General features: G+C 42.9%; 1 pseudogene across 1 annotated transcript; it reads left to right on the top strand.

Annotated features, from left to right (window-relative positions):
* The first annotated feature begins 9 nt into the window (after positions 1 to 9).
* Positions 10 to 3,517, top strand: LOC103275158 (annotated as a pseudogene). Its single transcript, XR_002481249.1, has 6 exons — positions 10 to 107; positions 688 to 963; positions 1,073 to 1,201; positions 1,647 to 1,667; positions 1,807 to 1,854; positions 3,239 to 3,517. The product of XR_002481249.1 is annotated as a patr class I histocompatibility antigen, A-126 alpha chain-like (transcript).
* The last annotated feature ends 11,435 nt before the right edge of the window (positions 3,518 to 14,952 follow it).

Raw genomic sequence — 14,952 nt, 5'->3', positions numbered from 1 at the left:
GAGGCCCGTGTGGCGGAGCCAATGAAGGCCTACCTGGAGGGCGGGCGGGTGTGTGGAGTCGCTGCTCAGGCACCTGGAGAACAGAAAGGAGACGCTGCAGCGCGCGGGTAAGTAGGGCCGCGGGGCGCCTCCCCCACCTCCTGCAGATCTCCCGGGCTGGGCTCAACAGAAAGGGGAGGAAAATGGGGTTAACGCTAGAATATCGCCCTCCCCATGGTCCAGAGCAGGAAGAATCCTCCTAGGTCTTCCAGCTACTGTTCCAGAGAGTGACTCAGGCCCGCCCTTCTCTCTGGGACAGCAAGGGATGTAGTCTCTGAGGGAACGAGGGGAAGACAGTCCCTGAAATGGGGATCAGGGGTTCCCTTTGACCCCTGCAGCAGCCTTGGGCACCATGACTTCTTCTCTCAGGCCTTGTCCTCTGCCTCACACTCAGGGTGTTTGGAGGTCGACTCTAGCTCGCCAGAGTCTCTTGACCTCCACTCAGGTCAGGACCAGAAGTCCCTGTTCTCTCCTCAGAGTCTAGAACTTTCCAAGGAATAGATATCCCAATTGCCTATGTCAGGCTGGTGTGAACTTTGTGCTTCTTCCACCTGGTTGTCTTGTCCATTCCCAGGATGGTCACATGGGCACTGCTGGAGGGCCCCATGAGGGATGCAAAGTGCCTGAATTTTCTGACTCTTCACTAAGATCCCCCAAAGACACACATGACCCACCACCTCAGCCCCAATGGGGATGTCACCCTGAGGTGCTGGGCCCTGGGCTTCTACCCTGCGGAGATCACACTGACCTGGCAGCGGGATGGGGAAGACCAAACTCAGGACATGGAGCTTGTGGAGACCAGGCCCTCAGGGGACAGAACCTTCCAGAAGTGGGCAGCTGTGGTGGTGCCTTCTGGAGAGGAGCAGAGATACACATGCCATGCCCAGCATGAGGGGCTGCCAGAGCCCCGCACCCTGAGATGGGGTAAGGTGGGGGGTGGTGGGGTTGAGTCTCTTCTCAGGGAAAGCAGGAGCCCTTCTGGAGACCCTGAAGCTGGGGAGTCAGGGGCCCTCACCTTCCCTTCCTTTCCCAGAACCATCTTCCCAGACCACCATCCTCATTGTGGGAATCGTTGCTGGCCTGTTTCTGGTTCTCCTTGGAGCTGTGGTCACTGGAGCTATGATGTGGAGGAAGAAGAACTCAGGCAGGGAAGGGGTGAGGGGTGTGGTCTGGGTTTTCTGGTCCCACTGGGCATTTCAAGTTTTTGGTAGATGTGTGTCCAGCCTCATTACTGGGAAGTACCATCCACACATAGGTGCTTGTTCAACCTGGGCCCTGTGTGTCTACATATACCTACTCTTATGCACAGCACATGTGGAAATAAAGGACAAATTTTTCACCTTGATGATTATGGTGAAGGGGACCTGATTCCCAATAGTCACAGGTTGCAGGGAAGGTCCCTCCTGAGGACAGACCTCCAAGGGGGGGAGTTGGTCCAGTTCTAATACATTTCCTTTCTTCTTGTTTCCTGATGCTGCCCTGAGTCTATAGTCACAGTTTGAGAAACTTCCCTGGGGTCTAAGACTAGGGCTTCCTCTAGGACCTTATGGGCCTGCCTCCTCTCTGGCCTCTCAATGAACATTTTCTTCCCACAGGTGGAAAAGAAGGGAGCTACTCTCAGGCTGCAAGTAAATGTGGTGGCCATGATCCATCAGGTTCTTGGAACAGTGTGGATAGGAGCCCATGGGGGAGCTCACCCACCCCATAATTTCTCTTGTACCACATCTCCTGTGGACTCTGACCAGGTCCTGTTTTGTTCCACCCCAGGTGGTGACAGTGACCAGGGCTCTGATGTGTCTCTCACGGCTTGTAAAGGTATGACCCTGGGAGCCTAATGTGGTGGAGGAGGGGGTGGGGAAGAGGGGACACAACTGGGCTGTGGAGATTTGGGGGACATTTTGAGTGTGTGGTGGGTTGTTCAGAAGGTCACCACTTACCATGGCTGATCTGTTGGGAGCCAACATCTATAGCTACATGGCTGAGGCCTGTAAAGGCCCATCTGGAAGATCGCCTCTGACATAGGATATCAGTTATACCTATAATATTGGCGTGTGATTAGTGACCAGTGTGCATACATGGCAGTAAAACTTATAAGTAAATCTCAATACACCTGATGGAAAGTGCACAGCAGAATTATTTTTCTTTGTCTTTCTAAGTTGTACTCCTTTTTCAAGACATTTTTAAACTTCTATTTCCTGGTAGACTGGTTAGTCAGCTCTTGTTCCCGAAAGCAGTTTCCCCTAGGGCTAAGATTAGAAACTAAATTACCATAATAGTTTTATCACCCTGCCTCTAGCCAGGCAGAACGTTTTTTTTTTGTTTCGTTAATTACCGAAACTCTGTTTGCTTCAGCCCATGGCCACCGTCATGGCAACCATACATTTCCTTGTTCAAGAGTATGACAACTACCATAAGATTTATGAAAGAATTAACGATAAGGTATTAGCTTAATAAGATATAGCATAATATTAAAGTTCAATCATCAAATTATATAAAAATTAAAGTTTAGACATATGAAACTCATATGAATTATAGTAAAGTTTGGTAGTTTAAGAATAAGTGTTAACTGAATTATAAGGCATTATGTTAAATCATAATAGGTTAATAGTATAACTAACAGTTAATTCATTTAACTAAACTTATAGATTATAGTATAGTGTTAACTTGATAATATTAATCGTTAAAAATATTAGGAGTCAGTGAACTTGGGTTGAACCTAGAGTTAACTTAGAAAGTTTTTGTATTAATCAGGGTTTAGAACAAAAAGTATAATATGAATGATTTATTGAACATTATGGAAAACACTTTGAACAATCTGTATTGAAATTGTGCACCTGTGATTTTAATGTAAGTTTTGTGAAGTACGTCATGCATCATGGAATTGTAATTGTTTGCTTGGAACTTGCAAGTCTCGTGATGGTCTTGTGATGCATAGTTTGCAAAGCGTGATATGCATGGAATTTGTACGCCCCCAGCAAGTGATTATCACACTGCTGGAGGGTATAGAAAATGGTATATAAGTTGGAAGGAGTCCGAATAAAATTTGGACTCAGTCCTGATCAGATTGATCCCAGAAGAACTGCCTCCGAGTGGTCTCTTCTCTCCGTCTTGACTCTCCGGTGCGGGTCCTAACCCTCCCTCGGTCGGTGCCGGTCACCAACACTGATCTGAATTTGTTCATGACTATTTTCTTCTATAGTGTGACCCAGCTGCCTTTTGTGGGACTGAGTGACAGAAGATTTGTTCATGCCTACCCTTTGTGACTTCAAGAGCCTCTGACTTCTCTTTCTGCAAAGGACATTTGAATGGGTTTGTGTTCCTGTTAGGACAATGTGAGGATGTGGGGAGAAGACCAGCCCACCCCTGTGTCCACACTGACTCCCTTCACCGCCCTGACCTGTTGCCTTCCCTGATCATCTTCCCTGTTCCAGAGAGGTGGGGTGGGGACGTCTCCATCCCTGTCTCTACTTCATGGTGTGCTGAGGTCTAACTTCTTGCTTCCCTAAAGAAAATAGGAATCTGAATATAAGTTTGTTTTTAAGATACTTGCCATGAGAGGTTAATGAGCTAAAGAAGGAGATTTCTAAAATTGGAGAGAGGAAATAAATGGAAGACCTGAGAACCTTCCAGAATCCACATGTTTGCTGAACTGAGTCTGTTGCAGGTGGGGAAGAGGAAGTCTGTGAGGAGCTGAGTGTGTACGGGGCCTGTGTCCAGTTGATGCTTAGTTTATTTTTTATTTTATTTAAAAAATTTTTTATTATAAAGATGTGGGGTACATTTCAGGGTTAGGTATATAAACATTGATCATGCAGGTACCCTTGTTGATGAGGTATGCCCCTCCCTCCACTAGCAGTTTCCCTCAACTGCCAGTCCTACTCCCCTTCCCCTGACAGTTTTCCACTACTGCCAGTCACTTTCTTATAGCATTATAATTGTTCAAGATCCGTTTATGAGTGAGAATATATGGAACTCTGTTCTTTGTTTCTGTGATAAATGAGTATAAATCCATCCAAGTTGCTGCAAAATCCATATATTTGTCCTTCTTTATGGCTACATAATATTCCATTATGTATATGTACCACATTTTTTTTTTATCCAGTCCAGTTAGATGGGCAACACGGATGGTTCTATGTTTTTGCTATTGTGAATAGAGCTGCAACAAACATATGTGTGCAAATATCTTTATAGTAGAATGATTTGAGTTTCTCTGGTTATATTCCCAATAGAGGAATTGCTGGGTCATTTGGAAGGTCAATATTTAGTTCTTTCAGAAATCGTCACACTATCTTCCAAAGAGGTTGTACAAGTTTGCATTCACACCAGCAGTGTAGAAGCATTCCTTTTTCTCCACATCCTTGCCAGCATCTGTTGTTTGTTTTATTAATGATGGCCATTCTTAGGTGGTATCTCAATGTGACTTTGATTTGCATTTCTCTGATGATGAGTGAGGCCGAGCATTTTTTTGTGTCTGTTGGCTGCCCATGTATCTTCTTTTGAGAAGAAGTGTCTATTCATGTCTTTTGCCCACTTTTTAAAGGGCTGTTTGTTTTTTCCTTTCAGCCTGTTTGAGTATCTCACATCCTTGTAGATACTGGATGTGAGGCTTTTGTCAGATAAACAGTTGGCAAGTATTTTTTCCCATTCTGTGGGCTGTCCCCCTGCTCTCTTGATGGTTTTTTTTGCTTTGCAGAAGCTTGTTAATTTGATGAGGTCCTACTTGTCTATTTTATTTCTTAAGGTATTGGCCTTTAGGGTCCTGAATAGGAATTGGTTCCCAGTTTCAATTTCCATAAGGGTGTCTCCTGTGTTTTCTAAGATTCTTATAGTTTGAGGTTTTACATTTAGGTCTTTGATCCATTTAGTGTATGGTGATAGGTAGGGGTCCTGTTTCAATCTTCTGCATGTGGTCAGCCAGTTTTCCCAGCACCATTTACTGAATAGGTTCTCCTCTCCCCAGTGGTTGTTGTTGGAGGCTTTTTCAAAGATGAGTTGGTTGAGGAATTGAGGCTTTGCTTTCAGAATCTCTATCCTGTTCCATTAGTCTATGTGCCTGTTCTTGTATCAGTACCAGGCTGTTTTGATTACTGTAGCCTTATAGGAAAGTTTGAAGTCTGGAAGTGTGATACCTCCTGCTTTGCTTCTTTTGCTAAGTATTGTTTTGGCTATTCATGGTCATTTATGTTTCCTTATGTATTGTCATTTCCAGGTCTGAGAAGAATGATGTTGGTAGCTTAATGGGTATTGCACTGAATCTGTAGATTGCCTTGGGTAGGATGGACATCTTAACAATGTTGATTCTTCCTATCCATGAGCATGGAATATTTTTCCATTTGTTTGTGTCTTCTTGGATTACTTTGTGCAGTGTTTTGTGATTCTCATTGTAAAGGTCTTTCATGTCTCTGATTAGGAAGATGCCAAGGTATTTCATTTTTTTTGATGGCGATTGTGAATGGGATTGTGCTTTTTATTCAGGTCTCTGCCTGCTTATTGTTGGTGTATAGGAATGCAACTGTCTTTTGCACATTTATTTTGTACCCTGAGACTTTGCCAAAGTCCTTTATCAGAGCAAGCAGGTTTTTTAGAGTCTCTTGGATTTTCAAGTTATAGGATTATATTATCAGCAAAGAGGGATAACTTGACTTCCTCTTTTCCTATTTGGATACCCCTGATTTCCTTCTCTTGTCTAATTGCCTGAGCTAGGACTTCCAACACAATATTGAACAAGAGGGGTGAGAGTGGGCAACCTTGTCTTGTTACAGCTTTCAGGGGAAATGATTCTAGTTTCTGTCCATTTAGCAATATGTTAGCTGTGGGATTGTCATAGATGGCACTTACTATTTTGAGGTATGTTCCTTCTATACCTAGGTGTTTGAGGGTTTTTGTCAAGAAGGAATGCTGGATTTTATCAAAAGCTTTTTCTGCATCTAATGAGATAATCATGTGGTTCTTGTTTTTATATCTGTTGATGCGTTTAATGATATTTATGATCTTGCAAATGTTGAACCAGCCCTGCATCTTGGGGATGAGGCCTACTTGGTCATGGTGGATGATTTTGGATCCCATTTGCTAGAACCTTGTTGAGGATTTTTGCATCTATGTTCATAAGGGATATTGGCCCATAGTTCTCTTTCTTTGTTGGGTCTTTACCTGGTTTGGGTATCAGTGTAATGTTAGTTTCGTAAAATGATTTGGGGGAGAATTCCATCTTTCTCAATTGCCTTGGAATACTTTCAAAAGGATTGGTATCAGCTCTTTTTTGTACATTTTATAGAATTCTGCTGGAAAGCCATCCTGTCCAGGACTTTTTTTTGAAGATTGTTTTCGTATGTTGAAGTCAATATCCTGGGTTGTTATTGGTCTATTTAGTGTCTCAATGTCTTCTGGGTTTAACCTGGGGAGGTTGTGTGATGTCAGGAAGTCCTCCATTCCTTTTAGGTTATCAAATTTGTTTCCATATAGGTGTACATAGTAATCTCTGATAATCTTTTGTATTTCTTCAGAGTCAGTTGTGATTTGATCTTTTGTATTTCTGATTATGTTTATTAGGGCTTTTTCTTGGTCATTCTGGCCAGGGGCCCATGAATCTTTTAAATTCTTTGAAAGAAGCAGCCTTTTGTTTTGTTGATATTTTCTATGGTATTTTTTTCTTCTATGTCCCTTATTTGGGCTCTTCTTTTTGTGACTGGGATTCTTCTGCTAAAGTTGGGGTTTTGGTGATCTCTTTCCAGCTCCCTTAGGTCATTTGTTAGACTCTCCACTTGTGATCTTTCCATTTTCTTGATATGTGCTTGTAGAGATATAAAGACCCCTCTTAGAACTGATTTCATGGCATCTCAGAAGTTTTGGTAAGATGTTTCTTAATTTTCATTTGTTTCCAGGAATCTTTCAGTTTCTTCCTTGATTTCAGTGTTGACCCAGTCACTGTTCAGCATCATGCTGTTTAGTGTCCATGTCTTTGTGGGCTTTAGGGAAATGTTGTTGGTTTTGATATTTATTTTTATTCCACTGTGGTCTGAGAATGTGCATGGCAAGATTTCAAACTTATGGGATTTCTTTATGCTTGATTTATTGCCAAGATGTGATCGATCTTGGAGTATGTTCAATGTGGTGATGAGCAGAATGTACATTCTGTGGTTGTGGGGTGGAATAATCTGTAGGTATCTGCTAAATCCATTTGGTCAAGTGTTGAGTTTAGGTTCTGGATCTCCTTATTGATTTTTTGCTTCTATGATCTATCTAGGACTGTCAGTGGGATATTCAAGTCCCCTGCTATAATAGTTTTAGAGTCAATATCTTTTTTTAGTTTATTTAGTAGTTGCTTTATAAATGATGGTGCTTCTGTGTTGGATGCATATATGTTTAGGATGGATATTTCTTGTTGACAGATTGAACTTTTATCATTATGTAGTGTCCTTTGCATCTTTCTTAATTTTTGATAGCTTAAAGGTTGTTTTGTCTGATATTAGGATGGCAACTCCTGCCTTCTTTTGTGATCCATTTACCTGGAAGCTCGTTTTCCATCCTTTAACTTTGAGTTTGTATGCATCCTTTGTAGTGAGATGAGTCTCCAGGATGCAGCAAATAATGGGCCCATAGTTTCTTATCCAGCCCACCATTCTGTGTCTTTTCAGTGGTGCATTTAGTCCATTCACATTCAGGCTAAGTATTGAAATATGGGGGTTTATCCCTGTTCAGGTTCTCTAGAGTTGTTGTTGTTCCTGTTTGTTTGCTGTCTTTCCTTGGTTTTTTGGGTTTATTCATCTGTGTTTTCCATCTTTTTCCTATACTCTTGTGAAGAACATTGTTGTTCTTTTCTCCATTTCTTCTGTGTTTAATATTTTCTTAAGTGTTTCTTGTGGAGGTCGTATAAGTTTCTTGTAGAGGCAGTATAAGTACAAATTTCTTGTAGAGGCAGTATAAGTTCTTAAGGATAAGGCTGGGCTCGGTGGCTCAGCCTGCAATCCTGCGCCTTTGGGAGGCTGAAGTAAGTGGATTGCCTGAGCCTGCGGGTTCGAGACCAGCCTGGGCAGTGAGACCTCAAAAAATCAGCTGGGCATGGTAGCGCATGCCTGTAATTCCAGCTACTCGGAAGGCTGAGGCGGAAGGATCACCGGAGCCCAGCGGTTCGAGGCTGTGGTGGCCAGGAGCAGCCACTGTACTCTAGTCTGGGCGACAGAGTGAGACTCCAACTCAAAAAAAAAAAAAGTTCTTAGGGATTGGATGTCTGGGAAAGATTTTAATTCTCCCTCACTGATGAAGCTTACCTTGGCTGGGTAGGTTATTCTTGGTTGAAATTGTTTATCTTTGAGAACTTTGAGGATTGGGCTCCAAGCTCTTCTAGCCTGAAGTGTTTCTGTAGATAAATCTGCTGCTATTCGAATTGGTCTTCCCTGGTAGGTCATCTGACCTTTTTCTCTTGCTGCCTTTAGGATTTTTTCTTTTATGCCTACTTTGTTTAGGTGAATTATTATTTGTCTGGGAGTTGGTCTTCTCATTTGTTGTTTTACTAGGGTTTCTGAATCTCTTGTGTTTGAATTTTGGCATCACTGATGAGATGAGGGAAGTTTTCTTGAATAATTTCATGGAATGTTTGTTCCAGGGAGGTCTCTGTCTCTCTCTTTCTGCCTCAGGAAGTCCAATTATTCTTAGGTTTGGTCTCTTGAAGTAATTGTTCTTTTATTGAAGGTTTTGTTCTGTCTTTTTAAGCTTCTTTTCTATTTTTTGACAGTTTGGGTTAGTTCTGTATTTTGATCTTCAAGCTCTGAGATTCTTTCTTCTGCTTGGCTAATTCTGCTTTCCATGCTTATTAGTTTGTTATTTATTTCAATCACAGTATTCTTTACTGCTGTTATTTCGGTTATCAGCTCCTTCCTATTTTCCTCTTGTCTCTCCTTAATTCTTTTTATTCTCTCTGTTAATGTTTTAATGTCTGGATTTGTTATATGTGTCCAGTCATTCTGGGGGCTATTCATTGTTTGTGTTCTGAAGTCTGTTTTCTCAGTGTCTGATCTCCGAGGGGTCTGTGTGAGACCTATATTCTTCTTTTGGTTTTTCTTCATTTGTGTAGATTTCCTCCCCACTTTTTCCTTTTTTTTTCCCCTCCATGTCTTCTTTAATTCTGTTGTTCAGAGGTGGAGGGGTTGCTTTTACTTCTGTTTGTTCAATCTCCTATTCTTCTGTATGTATATTTTTCTGATTTTGTTCAATTCTGGAGCTGATCTGTTGGTTGGAGGGTGATCCTTTTTGCAGTTTTGAGATTTAATTGGGGGGGAGCTGTGATCCAAAATTTATCTGCAGATCCCAGTATCCACCAACAGGTGTATGGATAATATGGAACCCACTTCCCACTGCCTTGCAGTCTGTCCATGCAGTGGAGTTATAGGTTTATTCCCTGAAAGCAAAATGAGGTAAGAAAAGGGAAAAGAATGGAACAGGGAGTGGGGGGAAGAGGAAGGTGGAGAGAGAGAGAAGAGTAAGAGGGAAAACAGACAAATATACCAACTTGGATCCCAAACTGGGAGATGGGCCAAGCTGGGTTGAGTTGATCTCACAGTTCCAATGATCTCTTTCTGCTGCAGCCTGGCTGAACTGGGGAAGGTGGAATGTGAAGCTGCCTGACAATGCAGGCCAGTGTAGCACTGGGCTACTCGGGCCAGGCTGAGCGGAGCCGAGGGCCTCCAGTGAGGGAGGGAGCAGGCAACAGTGGTGGTGGTGGCAGTCACCACTTCAGTGGTGCATGGGAGGATCTCAACGAGCTGGGTGTTGGGTGAGGGCTGGGGCATGGCAGTGGTGGTGGTGGTGGTGGCTTTGGTAATGTGGTGCTTTGGAGCAGGGTGCTTCATGGGTCCGGGAGTACCATGGGTCGGCTCAGGTGGGAGTAGCAATGGTGGTGGTGGCAGCGGCTGAGGCAGTGGCTGAGCAGTGTGTGAAGAGCAGGCTGGCAATGGTGAAAGCCACAGCCCCCGGGGGAGAGCGAGAGTCTTTATGGGTGCAGAGGGTCTCACGAACCAAAACACTCTGTCGCCATCTTGCCGGAAGTCCCCGATACTTAGTTTGTTATGCTTTTTGATGTGGTCCACATTTGGATCATATTCACTGCTCCACTGTCCTTGTTCCTTCAGTAGAACCTTGTTGCAGTAGGATTTGGGTCCACAGAGACCCAGATATCACCCAGGGTGGTCTCTGTACAAATGCATCTCTGTGATATTAAGAGATGAATTTTCAGACCTGTCCAGCTTCTTGCCGTCCTTCTAGGACTCTTGCTTGCATTATGTTTTTCTCATCTTTTCTTCAACTTTCTTATTTTACTTTATATTTCTTTTTAATTTTTATGGATACATGATAGTTATATATATTTATGGTGTACATGTGGTGTTTAATACCAGCATATGATGTGTCATGATCAAATCTGGGTAATTAGGATATCCATCACTTCAGACATTTATCATTTCTTTTTGGTGGAAACACTAAATCTTGTGGTTATTTTGACACATACAATACATTATTGTTAACTATAGTCACCCTATTGTACACAGTATTATACTAGGTTTTATTCCTTCTATCTAGCAGTGTTTGTGTACCCATTAACCAATCTCTCTTTACTCCTCCTCCCCCTTCTGACTATCCTTCCAAGCCTCTGGCAACCACTATCTATTCACTACCTTTGTGAGATCAATTTTTTAAATTCACAGTTATGAGAGGGAACATGCAATATATGTCTTTATGTGCTTGGATGATTTCACTTAACATATTATTCTCCAGTTCCATTCATGTTGCTGTGTCCAACTTTTTGAGAGGAACCAGCTTCTGTAATTAGCAGAGAGGAGGGATCCCATAGTTACCATCTTAGGTAAATCTTTGTTTGAATTTCTCTTCTACTCTGCTCTCCTAACCTCTCTCCCGGCCCTTAGTTCTAGTAAACCCAGTGCTGGCTCCATTCCAAACACATGGATTTATAAAGCAAAGTCTCATTTAGATTTATGTTTGTTTGGAATATTGGACCCATAGTCAAGAATTGTTCTTTCCTGAGAAAGAAATATAATTGTGAGTTGCCATGTGCAGGAGGGTTGGTGTGGGAGAATGTATGGGGGAAGGAAAACACAACAGCACTGGTGAAAAAAGCACAGGTAACATTGATGTCCATGTAAGAGGACACTGTGTAGTAGGTTCCACAAAACAGCCCTTGGGCTGAGGCTACATTTACAAAGATAGTGTGTATATGTGATCATTCTTTCAACAGATATTTGTTGTTGCCAGATATATGACAGACTGTTTTTGTATCTGAGAAACATCATTTAAGTAACAACAGAAAAAATATTGGTCTTGAGCCTATGTTCTAGAGGGAAAAATTGTTGGTTGAGCGTATGTTCTAGAGGGAAAAGTGTTTGTGTTGGAAGATGGTAAGTTCTGTGGGCAGGTGATCCAGAGTTAGCATGTGGGTCCACTGTGGTCAGCATGGGCCTTGTGGCAAAGGAGAGACCTTTGAGGAATGATTTGTAGGACATGAGGAATTATACATTATGTCTGTGGATGTTCTTTCCAGGCAGGGATACAATCCAGTGCAAATGAACTAGGGCAGGAACAGTGAGGAGGCTGGGAGGGCTGGATAGAGAGTAGCTGAAGTGGAGGAGATGTCTACTAGAAATACTGGGGAAGGAACTGGGTGGCAGGTGAACAACAAGTCTGGAGTTTAGGAGAAATGACTGGGACCATTTAAATTAGACTTAAAGCCTTGAGCATGGATGAGGGCATCGATGGAGTTATTGACTACAGAAGAGTAAGGTAACAAATACTGTATCCCGGACATCCAGTGCTAAGGGATTTGATCAGGCCACATACCCAGAGCAGATTGCACAGTTCTGATACCACAGCTGGAAGGTAAATAGACCAGGGAGTCCCAGACTTTCCTGTGTACAGGAGTTACCTAGACATGGTGCTGAGATGCAGGAAGTCTGGAGTTGAGTGTGGGGCTCTGTATTTATAACCAGGTTGGAGCTCATGCTGCCAGTCATACTTCAAGAACACAGGCCAGGATCCTACTGTCTGTGCATCAGCCTCACGGCTTGTTAAATAAGCATTTCTTGGACTTGTGTGTTATAAGCTGAGACAAAGTTTCTTGGGAGAGGCCTGAGTATTTTCTCAGCCTCAGCAACTCTAGTTTTCGGCTTGGTTGGGAACCATTGAGGTCGGTGACAAAAGAGTGGCCAGGGTGGGTTTTCAAACCCTCCTTAAGAGTTTTTCCTCAGAAAAATGGAGAGGCCATATCTCATCAATTATGGTGTGACATTGAGAATCTATATCACTTTACCATAAGATAGAGCCAGGTGGAAGATTTAGGAAGTGATTTCACTTCTGCACATAGAATGTCTTTTAATGCTGGTACCCAAAACTATTCACCGGACTGATTTCTTACTCATTTCTTGAAGCATACTGTGGAAGTCAGATTTTTCTAATTTATACAGAAAATAGTATATATGGTAATGAGTGCTAATTTTATTGTAAGGAAGACCACAAAACCACACATGAGGCTACATAGCAGGGAACAGAATCCACAGTCTACCCTAGGTCGAGTCCCTGGTAGGAACCACTGCCCCCACTGCTGGGCACAGATGCCACTGCTCACACCCCTGAAGCCCTGACACTGGACCCTGGGCTAGGACTGCTGTCCCTGTTTCTCTTGGAAAGTGAACATCACTACTTCCCCTCAATCATCTTTGCCAAAATGCAACTGCACAGTCCCAGCCTCTATGTTACCTTATCTGGTCACAGTCCAGCAGGTGGCCATCTAACTGGTGGAACTTAAGCCTCATATCCATGCACAACTGCAAGGGTGATTACAGAGTTGTCTTCACCTATGAACAGAGGTGGTTTCTGTCTCCTATCGAGACTTTAAGTGTGGAATTCTGACATAGTGAGAGGGTTCAGGTGCTGGAGGGAGAAGGGTGGAAAAGAAAGATATTAATTTTTGGAGTAGTAACTTGAGATGAGAACTTTATCTCATAACTGGCAGGTACTTGGTTTAGGTGAATGATCAAGTGACTAATAAATGATATCTTTCTACCCATTCCCTTGAGAGTGTGAATTAAATCTGGCTTTTGTCTGTTCATCACCATGTGGCATTGTGAGATGTTGAAATGATTACTCAAAACATCTTGTCCTTGATTTTGTCTTTTCTAGAATTAATGCCCAGGTTTTTAAGATCCCAGAGGATCTGTGTGGGTACTGATATTTTGTATTAGTATTTATATTTCATTGTGCATGGAAATAATTCTGGGGAGAAAATCTCTAACATTTATCAATTTTTATATGACCTCAAAAAGCTAAAAAAAGAAAAAATCTAGTATCTAGTCTAAATGTAGTGCCAGTCAAAGCATAGCTCATGAACAACTGTTAGCACACTTTTTTTTGTAATGTAGGGACATAATATAAATGCTTACATTTTCAAGGTCAGGAAGATGGCAGCTGAACCAGTTGGATTATGCAAGTCCCAGTGTGAGGGAGTGAGTGTATGGAAAATTTTATGTATGTGCTGGTGAGCTAGTGAGCATATGAGTAGCTGACTGAGTGAGAGCTAAGGAGCTAGTGGCCAGAGCTCTCTTGGTGCAGTGGCTGGTGCCACAGTTGCTGGGCTTGGACCCTAGCGACTTCCGGGATGCAGAAGTCAAGCACCATTTTCTTTTTCTTTCTTTATTTTTTTAAATCAACAGACCTTCCCTGGGAAGAAAATGCTGGGAGAAACTGTTTAAGTGGGGACTTGTGAGCAAGTAGCCAGGCCCCTGGTGAAACAGCTGGAGCTGCAGCTTCTCTACTTCATCCCTGATCTTCCCAGGTTGCAGAAGCTGATTGCCATTATTTTTTTTTTAAACGGACAAAAGTTATTCTGTGAAAAAGCCGTGGGGAGAAATCATTGCCCAAGACTATCCCTCACCATCGCAGCAGAGGAGAGAATGCCATCTTCTGGCTTTGCCTCACCACTTCAGCGCCTGGCAGGACACTGGCAGCAGGGGCTGCAGAGGGAGTCCTTGAAAGAGGACAAGAGAGACACCCTACCACCATCTTGAAGGTGGGGGAGGAAAGTGTTCTGACTTGCTCACCACAGAGCAACAGACACAAACTCTGTGACACAGACACAAACTCTGTGACCAGTGGATTAACTATTCAAGGATTGATCATGACCCAGGGAGAATATCCTGAAAGCAGAAACTTCAGAGAAACCTGATGAGTGCTGAGTTCCAGGCACTCCACCCCCTACGCTGATCCAGCTGCAGGACAAAGGGTGTGACCAGAAAAGTATGATGAAGAACTCCAAAGAGATCAGTGGTGAGTCCGGGGCTGACCCAAACCTCCTTCTCCCCAACAATCTTCTGAATGTCAGACCCACACAGATAGTCCATGACTGAGAGGGACAAACCCAGGTGGAACCTGAACATCAGTTGCAATAGAACTCTATTCCAGGATAGACCCGGCTGGGGCACCCCCTATGAGTACATAACTGTGGAAGAGACAATCCCATACCTCCCCATGGGAGGAGATCTCCCTGGCCATATGAGAGTGGGAGGGGAGGACTGCAGCCCCACCCACCTCCACTGCCCCTACTCTCCTGCTTCGGACACTGAAGAGAGAGCAAAAGAGGTGACTCTGCAGGAAAGACCTGATTAGAGGAACAATTACAGAGCCTGCCACAAGAGGGCAGTTTTTAAAAATTTTTCAAATTAAATTTTTTTTTTTTTTACTGTTTGTATGTTAGTTCATCTATTTTAAAAATATTTTTCCTTTGTGCATGAATGTGTATGTGAGGGTTTAATATACATTCTCCCCAAATATTTTTTCTTTTCTTTTTCTATTTCTTCTTTTATTTGTCATTTTCTGTTTATGTGTATGTGAATGATTGAGTGTTAATCTGTCAATTTG

Source organism: Carlito syrichta, unplaced genomic scaffold (genome assembly GCF_000164805.1).
Source record: "Carlito syrichta isolate Samal-C Ts95f unplaced genomic scaffold, Tarsius_syrichta-2.0.1 Scaffold315338, whole genome shotgun sequence".
In the NCBI taxonomy this organism is placed as follows: Eukaryota; Metazoa; Chordata; class Mammalia; order Primates; family Tarsiidae; genus Carlito; species Carlito syrichta.
The sequence above is the reverse complement of the archived record's forward strand: the minus strand, read 5'-3'. Positions and strand labels throughout refer to the sequence as shown.